A 15116-nucleotide genomic window follows, 5' to 3' on the forward strand; every position below is an offset into this window, starting at 1 on the left:
ACCCAACGCTCGCAAAAAGCTTACTTCTAGCGGAGTTAGTGCGTGAGCTGTAGCACAAAATACTGCTTCACTCATAATCTAACTCTTAATGTTTAAATACAACCAGTAAGTGAGTGTGTTTGTTAAATTGAAAACTGTGCATGCTTAAAGGCCTGGGCTGGCCATTGGCCTGACCAGCTAGTTGACAAGTCAGTCTAAAGCAAGGCCTGATATGCTGGTAATTGCACACATGTATACATGAATAATATATACCCATTCTCTCATCTCCTATAGGTTGATTATTAGGGTGACTTTTTGTTCTTTAATAACAAACGCTTACATAGACAATATAAAGGTCAGATCTCCCTACCAGTGACAATGATACAGGATGTAGGATGGTTGGGAGGTATGTAATAGTCTGAAGCAGGGCAATGTATTTAATTTAGGCATGGGTTTGCTGAGCAAAGACAAAATGCAAAGTCCCAGATATCCAAAACACATTATTTCATGATTCAATTTTTTCAGGCACGGTGAGACTGAGATGTTGTACGACTGAAGGGAGTAAACTGGTGTTATCATGATTTGATCACACAAACAGTAAAATTGGGACTACACATTGATATAAAAAATATGTTAAAAGAGGAAATGTGTATAGCAAAATAATATTTACATTCCACATTATATATGTATTATATATTATTCAGGTTTTTTTTTATTCCACTTATATAACTCAAAATGCATTTGTCTAAGAATTTAGCATTCATTTGACAATACAGTGATATTTAAGCACATATGTTGTTTTATGTCTTCTTTAACTCTTACACTAAAGGCGAGTAAATAATTTCTTCTGTTTCCCTACAGCCACAACAGAAATACATCTAAGTTGGAGTCAAATAATATGGTTAAGAAGATGCTATGAAAAACTAATTTGAAAAGTTTTAAAACAGTTATATTGAAGTTAGCAAGTGTGAGGCTAGAAATATTTTGCTCTAAGAACTGAGAAAGCCATGAGCTCACTTTCCTTGGTAAAGATTTGCTTCTTTGCAATCTTGCAAATGGCATTTTCGTGTTTTTTGTTCTCCACGTTTTGGCATTTTAAAATATTTAACCAGGAAAGAAATCAAACTTTAAACTCTTCTTCAGAACGTGAGTCACTTTTGATACAAGAAAAAACTTACCTTATTCTCCTTTGGACATGGCGCTTTAAGAACCAGTTTCCATACGACCAGTGCCCTTATGACTTTGACACATCTGGTTGTTTCTACACAGGAGACCGCAATTTATACTCAGATGCAGATGCTGTTATTCTGCATCACGATAATGTACGTAGCTCTAGAGATTTATTGCCCAACAAACAAAGACCCACTAAACAATATTGGATTTGGTTCTGTTTAGAGTCTCCAACTCACAGTCCAAATTTGGCATTAATGGATAACCTCATCAACCTCACCATGAGTTATAGGGCAGACTCAGATATCTACATTCCTTATGGGTGGCTGGGGAAGCGTGATTCACATGAAAATTTTACAATTCCTTTAAAAACTAAACTTGTAGCCTGGGCAGTTAGTAACTGGAATCCAAACTACCGGAGGAGCAACTACTATTTGGAGCTTAAGAAATACATCCAAATTGATATGTATGGTTAAGGCAGGATGCTGCTCCCAAAGGATAATTACACAATGACTCTTTCTACTTACAAATTTTATCTTGCATTTGAGAACAGTCTCCATGATGACTATATCACTGAAAAACTATGGAATAATTCATTCCATTCAGGGACTGTGCCAGTGGTAATGGGACCACCTCGTGCTAACTATGAACGTTTTGTACCCCCAGATTCATTTATACATGTAGATGATTTTCACAGCCCTAAGGAACTGGCTTCTTATCTTCTGGAGTTAGATAAGGATGATAAAAGATACAAGCAATATTTCAACTGGAGGTCTAAATTCAAGCCAGAAGGAATTACTAATTATCTATTACAATACTGTAAAGTATGTAAAGCATTGAAAGAGGCCCCTGCGTATAGAACAATTCCAAGCATTGCTAAGTGGTTCAAATAATGCAATCATTAATGTGGATTTATATTAAAAAGGTTATTTTTACTTTATACTGGTTCAAATATTAATAACCCTAGATTTCAGCAAAATAAGTTTTTTTTTTATAAAAATGTTTTAAAAATGCATTATATTTTAAAATTTTTAAATTTACACAAACAAATGTGAAATGTTACAAATGAACAATTTCATGAAAATCTATTCTTCTTAAATGCCTTAAATAAAGTGAATATTATAATTAATAGAAGCTCAAATTGTGAATCTAGACAACTAGATTAATGTACAGCCTATGATAGAACGTAGTCCATCTTCTGGGGTTATGCTTGAGAAATCACCTGGTTTCCTGATTACCAACTGGAAAGTTTTCACTCAAAAGATATTCATTAGTCTGGATCCTAAGGTTGCAAAGTTTATCGGGGGTTAGTGTTATGTTTTTTTAAGAGTTTTTTTGGGTGGGTTTTTATTTTAGCTTAGGGTTTGGGCTTTTTCCTAAAAGAGCTGAATGCCCTTTTCAAGGCATGGAAAACGAGCTGAATGCCCTCTTAAGGACAATGCCCATACAAATGCAATTTTCAGGGCAATGGTTAGCTTAGGTTATTTTAGATAGTTATTTTATTTGGTGGGTTTGGTTGGGTGGGTGGTGGGTTATACTGTTGGGGGGTGTTTGTATTTTTTTTACAGGTAAAAGAGCTGATATCTTTGGGGCAATGCCACACGAAAGGCCCTTTTAAGGGCCATTGGTAGTTTACTGTAGGATAGGGGGTTTTTTATTTGGGGGGAGGGCTTTTTTATTTTGATAGGGCTATTAAATTAGGTGTAATTCATTTTTATTTTTGATAATTTTGTTTGTTATTTTTTGTAATTTATTGTTTTTGTTTTTTTGTAATTTGGTAATTTTTCTTTTTAGTAATTGTAGTGTTTTTATTTTATGTAATGTTAGGTTTTAGTGTAAGGCAGGTTAGGTTTTATTTCACAGGTTATGTTTTTATTTATTTTAACTAGGTAGCTAATAAATAGTTAATAACTATTTAGTAACTAGTCTACCTAGTTAAAATAAATACAAACTTACCTGTGAAATAGAAATAAAACCCAAGATAGCTACAATATAATCATTAGTTATATTGTAGCTAGCTTAGGTTTTATTTTACAGGTAAGTATATAATTTAGTTTAAAATAGTTATTTAGTTAATAATTGTAATTCTAAATTAGCTGTATTTTAATTATGTTAAAGTTAGGGAGTGTTAGGGTTAGAGTTACGTTAGGGTTAGGCTTAGGGTTATGTTAGGGTTAGGTTTAAGGGTTGATATATTTATTTAGTGGTAGTGATGTGGGAGGCCAGAGGTTTAGGGGTTAATAACTGTATGTAGGTGGCGGCGACGTTAGGGGCGGAAGATTAGGGGTTAATAACTGTATGTAGGTGGCGGCGATGTTAGGGGCAGCAGATTAGGGGTTAATAGTACTATGTAGGGGTGGCAGATTATGGTTTTAATAACATTATGTAGGTGGCGGCGATGTTAGGGCAACAGATTAGGGGTGTTTAGACTCAGGGTTTATGTTAGGGTGTTAGGTTTTTACATTAAATGTATTTTCAACATAGAAATCAATGGGGCTGCTGCGTTACGGAACTTTTCGCTCCGCGATCGCAGGTGTTAGACTTTTTTTTTTGCTGGCTCGCCCCATTGATGTCTGTGGGGAAATCATGCACAAGCACGTCAAGGCAGCACTTGTTTTCGATGCGGTATGGAGCTCAGTGCCACCATATCGACCACACAAGCCTACTTTTTTAATGTTTTTTTTTTTTTGTAGGGGTGTTTGATATGGGAATTACAGCAAGAGAAATTCAATTTGAGGAAATTAAATGGAAATACCAGAGCCAATGAGAGACAAGCTTTGATTAGCACGTATCCAAATTTTCACCAATGATTATAGAATAGAGATGGGCTTTATTTAGCAAATAAATTCTTTATAGCATAGTTAAAGGATCAGTATACGCTAATTTTCATATAACTGCATGTAATAGACACTACTATGAAGAATAAGAGGCACAGATACTGATATAAAAATCCAGTATAATACTGTTTAGAAACTTACTTAGAAGGTCTCAGTTTAGCTCTGTTGAAAAGGTAGCTGGAAAGCCCATTGCAAGTGGGAAATAAGACATTCCCCTGCCCCTTCTTTTTCTTCATTGATTGTGCATGCGCACTTGAGCCCCTCGTGCACATGTGCATCCCCCAAATGCACGCAGACATGCTCCCGCCCACCTTGCCGGAACTAGTACAGCAATGGGCCGCCCACCCACCTCCCTGCAGCTGCTCCCACCCACCAACAATCAACACCATCGCTGGCCGATGCAGAGAGGGCCCAGAGTGTCCCTCTTTGCATCAGTGTGCCAAAAAAGGTATTGTAGTGATGCCTCAATATCGAGGCATCACGTCAATACTTTGAAAGTGGCTGGAAGTGATCAGGATCACTTCCAGCTGCTTTAAACCCCTAACAACATACAAGGTACGTCGCTGGTCTTTAAAAACCAGTTTGTGTATGACGTACCCTGTACAACGTGTGTCGTTAAGGGGTTAAAGATTGAATTAATATTAAATGTGGTATGTGTACATTAATACTTAGATTAAAAGCTGAGAAATGTAATGAGTTAGCAACCACATAGTAATTAAAGCAATAACTTAGTTAGTATCACAAAGTAACTGAAAAGCTACTGATTAACTGACCACTTAAGAAACAGCACCGTATACTATTAACTGAAAAAAGAGGCTTAACCTCACAACAATTTAACACTAATAAAGGTAAAGATTCAAAGGCAGCAAAAAATTACATCTACTGAGAGCTCATATTAAGTTATACTAATAGACGGGTTGCCAACTCAGGAAAAACGCAGACAAACGGCTTTATCAAAGGCTAACCTGAGTTGGGTATGCCCTCTTCCTTAAATCTAGATTAAGGTCCAATCAAGGGAGAGTGTTGGTACACACCCCTGTAATAGCCTATCATGCAATTGGCTTTTGGATTGGATATCGCGTGTGACACATGGTGCTTCACAGACTGAGCATTTAATCACATAGCTATGAGACTTAGTTTGTCGACAACACTGTTAGATTGACAGAAATCATACTACTTTAACAATATGTATAGATATCAATGAAGTATGCAATAATGTCTATACAAAGATTGAGGATAATTATATATGTTTAATTATGTTTAAAATATGAGTCACGGGGGATTACGGTCTTAAATACATCCTACCGAATTACATCGTTCAAACTCAGAAAATAAAGACTTCCGTAACAGTGATGTCGCAAATAGTTCACCGGCGAATAGTTCCCAGTGAAAATAGCATATTCCTCATCATTGAGTAAACTTTGACCCTATACCTCACAGTCAGAAGACACATTCCAGCCAATCAGCAGCAGACCCTCCCTCCCAGACCCTCCCACCTCCTGGAAAGCATCCATTTTAGATTCATTCGGTGGCTGCATTCTTAGTGAGAGGAGGGACAGTGTAGCTGCTGCTGATTTAATAGGGAAATCGATAGCTAGGCTAGTCTATTCAGTGTCCACTACAGTCCTGAAGGACTCATCTGATCTCCGCTGTAAGGACAGCACCCCAAAAAGCCCTTTTTAGGGCTAGAACATCAGTCTGCTTTTTGTTTTTGTTTTTCCTGTGTAATCTATTTGCAGTTGCCTGCCTGCCAGCGTGTGTGTCAGGCTCACAGCGTATACTGTGCCCACTTGCCCAGTGCCACCACTCGTATCTGGTGTAACAGTAGTGTTCATTTTAAAAAAACAACACTTTTTTGACTGTGAAATAATAGCAGACAGCTGCCAGTACCCAAGATGGCTGCCAATAATGCATATGGGGAGGGTTAGAGAGCTGTTTTGGGGGGGATCAGGGAGGTTCGGGGCTAAGGGGAGATGCTACAACACAGCATATGTAAATATGCTAAAAAAAATAAAAAAAAAATTACACACCTTTTATTTTAGTACTGGCAGACTTTCTGCCAGTACTTAAGATGGCGGGACAATTGTGGGATGGGGGAGGGAAGGGAGCTGTTTGGGAGTGATCAGGGGGTCTGATGTGTCAGGTGGGAGGCTGATCACTACACTAAAGCTAAAATTAACCCTGCAAGCTCCCTACAAACTACCTAATTAACCCCTTCACTGCTAGACATAATACACAAATTTGATCGCATTTGGCGGTGAAATGGTGGCATAAAATATATCAAAATGGACCTAGATCAATACTTTGGGTTGTCTACTACACTACACTTAAGCTAAAATTAACTCTACAAGCTCCCTACATGCTTCCTAATTAACCCCTTCACTGCTGGGCTTAAAACACGTGTGGTGCGCAGTGGCATTTAGCAGCCTTCTAATTACCAAAAAGCTACTCCAAAGCCATATAAGTCTGCTATTTCTGAACAAAGGGGATCACAGAGAAGCATTTACAACCATTTCTGCCATAATTGCATAAGTTGTTTGTAAACAATTTCTGTGAGAAACCTAAAGTTTGTGAAAAAGTGAACATTTTTTTTTTTATTTGATCGCATTTGGCGGTGAAATGGTGGCATTAAATATGCCAAAATGGGCCTAGATCAATACTTTGGGTTGTCTACTACACTACACTTAAGCTAAAATTAACTCTACAAGCTCCCTACATGCTCCCTAATTAACCCGTTCACTGCTGGGCATAAAACACGTGTGGTGCGCAGTGGCATTTAGCAGCCTTCTAATTACCAAAAAGCAACGCCAAAGCCATATAAGTCTGCTATAATGGCATGTCTGGCACACAGTGTTGGGGCAAGGGTCCATCTGACCACTGATACCTGCTCTGCAAAGCATGGTCAGGGCAGGGGTATACCACCTACACTGCGCACTGTGAAGCGGGCGTAACCCTTACACTACCTGATCGATACAACATCATACCTGATGTTGTAAAGCACGTTATTCCAAACAATTTAGGAATGTTAGGTGATTTATGCCCTTTATGGATTAAAACCAGACTCTGCATCAACTATGTAATTTTCCATGGGAGTTTTGTATGGATCTCCCTCCGGCATGCCACAGTCCAGGTGTTAGTGCCCTTGAAACAACTTTTCCATCACTATTGTGGCCAGAAAGAGTTCCTGTGGGTTTTAAAATTCGCCTGCCTATTGAAGTCTATGGCGGTTCGCCGGTTCGCAAACATTTGCGGAAGTTCGCGTTCGCAAACCCAAAATTTTAGGTTCGCGACATCACTATTCCGTAATTATCAAACCACTGTGTCCTGTAATCACTATTAGCAAAGCATATGTCAGAGGATGTTGTCTTATTATGTAAGTCGTAATATGCCACAGAGTTAGCTGTATGATCTTTCGTAATAAGCCAACCACTAATATGTAGGAGTAGTGAATAATTCACAAAAGAGTGTAGCTCAATAATTTAATAATTTATAGAACCAGTGTTAAGTCATATCATAATTCATATGTCCCACAAATATCTCTGCGTCATAGAGGCTATTAAATATGACATAATAATTTACCATCACGATATCAGACGAAGTATATCACTGATAACGTGTTAATGAATGACTCTTCTATGAATATACCACAATAATACCCAACTAGAATTAATGAATTTGATGTTGTGTCTTATCCTGCTAGTCATCACAATATGAATCGTGATACAATAGTGATAAAACTCCCCTATTATTAATATATATGTTGAAATGACATTATACAGCTATACCAACAATAAAGAAAGATAATAATAAAACTTTATTGTGAAGATAGGTACTGATTTTCATAGTGTCATTACTATCATAAACATATATATGTACATGTATATGTCCTGTAAATAGCAGTAATCATTCAATTGACATTTCTTAATTCCATAATACATAGCAACTTAATATAATGCTACTGTGTATTAACCCCTCTAGACAGGGTAAAGTCCTGCTAGTCTAGACAGGTTTTTGCTAGAGCGTAAAATTGAGGCGCAAGAAGTAAGCGGGCATTTGTGGTGGTTAAAGTCCTCGTGCAAGTTGCAGCACTGTTTTACGGTGAGTTAGAGTCTCACCTGTGTTGAAGTCTTCCTTATATCCATATAATAGAGTTTTGTTACCTATCACTGTAACTGAGTTGGTACTTGTTGATGCTTTTGCTTGATCGCTTATGCTCTGCTGTGCTATTTAATATATGCTGTGCTATGCTGTGCTGTGCTGTGCTTAAAAATATAATTGTTAACAAATAAGTAAGGGGAGCGCTGAACAGCTAGGTAAAAATGTAAGCTTAAGGGGGGGCGGAGCCTGGCCACGCAGGGAGATGGCCGCACGTTAGGAGGGCTCTCAATACCCAAATAAGCAAAAATAATAAAAGCCAGCATTTTCCTTTACCCTACAACCCGAAATGGCATAAAAAGTTTGCGGCAGTGAAGGAGACCTTTCTGACATGGTGTGAGGGGGACTGAGGCACCGGAGGACTATCAACTTACTACTCGCGCCTTTGGGGCCTTAACTAAACCGCCATACTTTATCCACCCAGTGCCGCTCCCCTATAGACTTACCCGGCAAGAGGGATCTCTGCGCCGCAATGGCTCTTTACTATATCGGGCTTTACCCGCTCCCATAAGGCACTCCCCGACAACGGGGAAAGACTTGATCCCTACACCGGACCCTGGCGTACCGGGAGGTGAGACGGACCCTGAGCGTGCTGCGTCATAGTCAGCGTCTGTCCGAGTGACCTGGACTGTGTGTGAACAACGGTAAGCCGAGATTGCTTGTTCCCTCACAATACATATCCCCAGGCCTCCCTTTAGCAGGGTTTTGTCCTCACCTCCCCCTGGTTAATCTGGCAGTTATACCACTCACAAAGACTGTCTCGCACCGGGCCTACCATAGTCTGACATTAACAACAGCACGGGGGGGGCAACAAGGGAATACAGCCCCAAACCACAGAATATAAACAAAGGGCTACTCCGGTGTTTCAGTGGCACATTTGGTGGTACTTGCTTGTAACCTCACCTGGTCCCATAGAGGTTTAAAAAAAAAAAAAAAATTCCCTTTCAAAATCACAGAACTACTCTGCTGCATACAAACAGTGGGCCTAAGTATTATGCAAAGACACACCTGCCTCTCCCTTTTTCTTTGTTTATGATCTCCCCAGGAACCCCTATATGGTTGATAGCCCGGCCCAATACATATACCAAATTAAAACTCTTATAAATATATATTGAAGCAGAATCTTACAAGAGCAGAACTTTGGTCTAAACCTAATCTATTCAGTTGTTACTGTAATGCCCTGCAAGAGGCAAAATAAGACCGGAAAGCCTAATAACTCGATGAGCCATTATCTCAAGCCAATGGATCCTAAATCTGACATTTCTGGAGACACAGCGGCTACCAGCCGGCCTCTTCTATTGACCAAAATAACCTAATAGAAAACATGCAGCCCCCATTTGTTACCAAAGAAGACATACAACATCTGTCCTCAAAGGAAGATATCAAGGTAGTGCTTCATGAGATGAGATCTTTATTCGGAGATCTGAGAAAAGATCTGAGTGCACTAGACCTCAGGGTTCTAAAGATGGAGGAACAGCATAAAAACATCAATACCAATCTCAAGGCCAATTCTACAGAAATACAGAATCACACAGAACACTTGCACTTTTTATCAGAGAAAATGGAAGATTTGGACAATCGCTGCAGGCGAAATAACCTCAGATTCAGAGGTATCTCAGAGACAATACACCCTCCGGCCATTGAGGGGTATTTACAAGCCTTGTTTAGAGTCATGAAAGACGCCCCATCCGCTAAGGAAGTTCCCATAGAGAGGGCACACAGAGCTCTTAAGCCCAACCCCCCCCCCTAAGGCACCCCCAAGAAACATAATTGTCAAGTTCCTCAGCTTCAGGGATAAGGAGGAGATCCTAAAATGTGCTAGAATGAAGCACCCAGTTCTTCATGTGGGAGAAGAGATTTAGATATTTTCTGACCTATCCCCCACCACGCTCCAGAAGGGCAGAGAGCTTTCCCACATCACCACTCACCTCCGTTCCAATAAGGTCCAATACCGCTGGGGATTCCCGGTCTCAATAATTGTTAACCATAACAACAAAGTCAACTTCTACAGACCAGGCACGGACCCCCAGCTGTTTTATAAAGAACTGAATCTGCGTGGACAAGCAGATACGCAACAGGAAATTACTTCTGGAAGAGTGACAGACGGATCTCCAGAGGACACCAGGGATTCTGGCCCCTGAAGATAGATAAGTAACATCTTTTCCTTTAGAGACTGCATTGTTCATTTACTTGACTGTCCTAATGGGACTCTATACCCCAGGGTAGACAAGAGGACAGATTAAACTAATGCATTTGTTACACAATGAAACCGAGAGCCCTAGTTACCCAGGACTACTTCATAGAATGTTAGGTTCAACAATAGCCGGCAAATGTATGCATAGTTAACAAGCACATGTTACTTACGTGTTATAAGTTATGTGTTCATGACCACAGGTGCCTCAAATGTTTTAGGTGATTTATATAGCGAGAAATGATAGACAGATGTCATAGTTGCTCTATTTACAAGTAGCATTATAAGTTATTATTATTGTCAATGAGTAGGGGTTTTATCATCAAAAGTTGAGTTGTTATGCATGTACCCTATGGTCCTTTATTTAGAAAAAGCAGTAACTGGGTGTACAAAGGGCCTTCACTCCCCTCTATCACTATATTAAACCTCACCCATCCCTATCTCCTCCCCCGCACTGACAGAGGGGCTACCCCCGTTAATGGAAAAGATATTACTCCTTATAGTAGACTCTTGGGTGGAATATATATAGCTAACTTCCCACTGCCAATCCACATATACCTTCCCCCCTATTCCCTCCTTCCCTTCCCATCATCCCCACCTCCTTTCCCCAACCAGGTTAACCCCTCCCTCCTTTTCCTCCCCCCCCAAAAAAAAACGAAAAAAGGAAAGGGAAACCAAAAAAAGGGAAGAAAAAAAAGGGAAAAAAAAAAAAAAGCTTTCGACAAAATGCTGGGTAATTCTTAAATGTTTAATTATTATTTGTTATTTGCTGATGTTGGGTATCCTACCCCTGTTAGTCTAGGTTTCTACCTAGAAAAGTGTTACATCACTGTATATTATATTGTTCTGTGAAACTGTCACTTCTTGTACTTGTTGTAGTACTAAGACATTCTGAAACTCGCTTTTTCTTCACCCTTTGTTTCCTCTAGCCCCTCTTCCCCATCTACTAGTCTTTTTCCCTCTTCACCTACCCCCCATTTTTTTTCTCCTCTCTCCCCCCTCAGCCCCCTCTCCATTGTGCCAAGATGCAAGCTAAGGTTAGTAGATTCCAAGATCACTCGCTCCAAATGACATCTATCAATGCTAAAGGTTTAAACAACCCTGGAAAGAGATCAATCGCCCTCAGGGATCTAAATAAACTAAATAGTCACATTCTAATGTTTCAAGAAACCCATTTTCAAAAGGGAAAAGAGCCTAAATGGCATAATGCTCAATATCCCACAGATTACTTTGCATTGGGTCCAAAAAAGCAGGTGTAGGCATACTCATCCATAAAACATTACCACTGCAAGTAATCCATATTGAGCAGGACCAAAGTGGAAGATTCATTCTCTTGAAGGGCAATTTGTATGCCCATCACATTACATTACTTAATATATATGCCCCCAACACCGCACAGTCAAGGTTTTTCAGAAAAATCGCCAACCTTTTACTGGACCACTCTCAGGGCGTGACATTCCTGGCGGGAGACTTTAATCTGTCCCTTGACCCTTCTCTCGACTCCTCTAGGGGATCTACTAGCACTGCCAGTGCCACATTGAAATCTATTAAAAAAAACCTTCAAAGCCTCACTCTTCACGATATATGGAGAACCCTCCAACCCCTAGATAGGGACTATACTTTCTATTCTAATCCCCACAACTGCTACACTAGGATAGATCACATTTTTACGGACTCTCATGGTCTCTCAATCACTGCCAGGTGCGAGATCGGCCCGATCACTTGGTCGGACCACACTCCTGTAACGTGCCACGTGCTGTGGCCAGACATTCCTACCTCAACTAAGATTTGGAGATTAGATGATCTGTTACTAAACGACCCAATACTGTTAGAATCAGTACACAAAGAAATACACGAATACTTTACAATCAACTCGCACTCATCCACTTCTCAGCAGGTGGAGTGGGAGGCACATAAAACAATGATCAGGGGGTTACTAATTAAACATAAATCTAAACTTAACAGACAAACCAGGGAAAAACACGCCAATTTATTACATAAAATTGGCACCTTAGAATCTGAACACAAGAAAACACCCTCAGACACTAAAATCACCAAGGAACTAGTGGACGCTAGACTTGAACTTAAGAAACACTTAAATGAAATACACCAACCAAAAGCGTTATTCCTCAAGCAATTTTACTATGAAGGAGGAAATAAACCAGGAGGGTATTAGCCAGAAACCTGAAGAGGAAACAGTTAAACACATACATCCACTCTTTAACAACACCGGACGGGCAAACAGTCAAGGACAGCACTAAAATAGCAGCAGCTTTTCGGAGTTACAATGAAAAGCTATATAATTTAGATAAGGACAGAATACAGGAAATCCCAGTATTTGAAGACAAAATTAACCAATACTTCTTAGACTTAGGGCTCCCGGCTGTCGATAAAGAAACGGCAGAGTCCCTGGCCACTCCTATCACAAAAGACGAATTACACCAAGCAATTAAAGACTCCCCTTCAAACAGAAGCCCCGGCCCTGACGGGTTCTCTCCCAAATATTATAAAAAATGTGAGGAGGCCTTAGCCCCACATATGTTACAACTATTCAACGACCTCAGGGAGACACCCTCTTTATCAAAATCTCTTTTAGAAGCACACATTACCGTATTGCCCAAACCAGGAAGGCCCGCGACATGCCCTGGAAACTTTAGGCCGATATCTTTAATTAATACAGATATGAAGATACTAGCTAGAATATTAGCAAACAGGTTAAATAAACTACTACCTAGCCTAATTTCCAACGATCAAGTGGGTTTCATCCCGGGGAGGGAAGCCAGGGACAATGTAACAAAGGTTATACAGCTAATTAATCATGCAAGGGAGACGGGTACACCTCTGGTCCTATTCTCAACCGATGCAGAGAAGGCCTTCGATAGGGTGGGATGGCCTTTTCTGCCAAGGGCAATGACTGAGATGGGCATTCCGAGAGCTTTTCTAAACATGGCCATGGCCCTCTACTCAGCACCAAACGCAAAAGTTAGAGTCAACGGAGCTCTTTCAGAAGCCTTTTCTATCTCGAATGGGACGAAGCAGGGGTGTCCTCTTTCACCCCTGCTATTTGCCATAGATATTGAAGTGCTAGCTCAGAAAATTAGGGAAAACACCAAGATTAAAGGAGTTACGGTGGGGGACTCGGAGCTCAAACAATCATTGAACGCAGACGACATCCTATTTACCCTGACGGAGGCCGACTCATCCATACCTGAATTGCTTGGGGAGCTTAAAAAGTACGGGGAAATTTCAAATTTTCTCCTTAACTTAAACAAGTCGGAATTACTGAACATAAACACCCAGACTCACCACATACAAAAACTAAAAGCAGAACACAACATAACAGTAGCCCAACACAAACTTAAGTACCTAGGAGTCTTCTTAACCCCTTCCATACAAGACCTTTTTAATCAAAATTACATTCCGCTTAGAAAGGAAATATGTAGAGACCTATCAACATGGAAGAACAAACCCCTGTCTTGGTTAGGGAGGATAGGGGTAATCAAGGTGAACGTCCTGCCAAGGATTTTATATATTCTCCAAGCATTGCCAATACCTTTGCAGGACGGATTCATCTCACAACTGCAAACATTAATTGAACAGTATATTTGGGATAACATAAAACCTAGAGTTCCGAGGAATGTATATGACAAGGGATAGAGGGGGCTTGGGTGTCCCTAACCTAATAGCGTACAGGAGGGCGATCTTCCTTCAACACATAGTCGAATGGGCTCACAATGACACAAGCAAAGCTTGGATACAATTAGATAGGCAGATCTTTAAGAGCAATAACGTAGAACCATGGCCTGGACGCCCCCTGCCCAGAGGCCGAGAACAGTACACTGATACATAATTACTGCAGAGACTTTGACTGTTTGGGACAGGACAATAGCGACCAGTACACATATCTCATCTTATCCTTCCCCCCTCTCCCCTATCATTGAAAATACGGATCTCCCATACTGCAAGATGGGACACCGAGTCTTATCACCTTACAACCTAAGAGTAGGCTCCATGCATTTCCTCAGGGAGAATAACATAACCAAAACTCAATTCCAGCTGGCAGAGACTCATGAAGAAATCTTCTCCTCTTGGCTGAGATACAATCAGTTATTACATTATATATCACACCATAAGCATAGGAAGGACATGGGACGAGAACTCACTGCATTCGAAAAATTGTGCACTCATACAATCGTCCCTGGGCACCTAATATCCCTCCTCTACAAAGTAGCCTCTGACTCAGACCTTAAAACATTGCCATCATATACTATTGCCTGGAATAGGGAACTGGCCCGGGAAGTAGAGCAAGAGTCTTGGGAGCAGGCGTTTTCGCTTACTAAACGTTCCTCAGTTTCGGCCACCATTCAAGAGATACACTTAAAATTCTTGAGCCGTTGGTATCTCACTCCCGTTAGACTGCATAAAATTTACCCCACACTGAGTGATAGCTGTTGGAGAGGGTGTGGGGAGGAGGGTTCAATTCTTCACATATGGTGGGGGTGCCCTAGATTGAGTACATTCTGGGAGGGGGTCTTTGCTCACATATCGGAAACACTGGGTGTAAACATACCAAATACACCTGAAAGTATACTATTTCTTCATCTTCCCAAAATTCCGGACCATGCAAAACTAGCTCTCCTACTGATTATGATAACGAGCGTGAAAAGACTTATTCCTAAAAGATGGAAAACTCAACACATCCCCACTATAGCGGAATGGAAACAACAAGTTTCCGATCTCATTACCCTGGAGAGATATCATTACCTCAAAATTGAGAAATTAGA

At 40.3% G+C, this 15116-nt stretch overlaps 1 pseudogene; it reads left to right on the forward strand.

The window, feature by feature from the left end:
• The first annotated feature begins 789 nt into the window (after positions 1-789).
• LOC128635769 (3-galactosyl-N-acetylglucosaminide 4-alpha-L-fucosyltransferase FUT3-like) lies at positions 790-2124 on the forward strand (annotated as a pseudogene).
• Positions 2125-15116: the final 12992 nt, after the last annotated feature.

This window comes from Bombina bombina, chromosome 7, assembly GCF_027579735.1.
Source record: "Bombina bombina isolate aBomBom1 chromosome 7, aBomBom1.pri, whole genome shotgun sequence".
In the NCBI taxonomy this organism is placed as follows: Eukaryota; Metazoa; Chordata; class Amphibia; order Anura; family Bombinatoridae; genus Bombina; species Bombina bombina.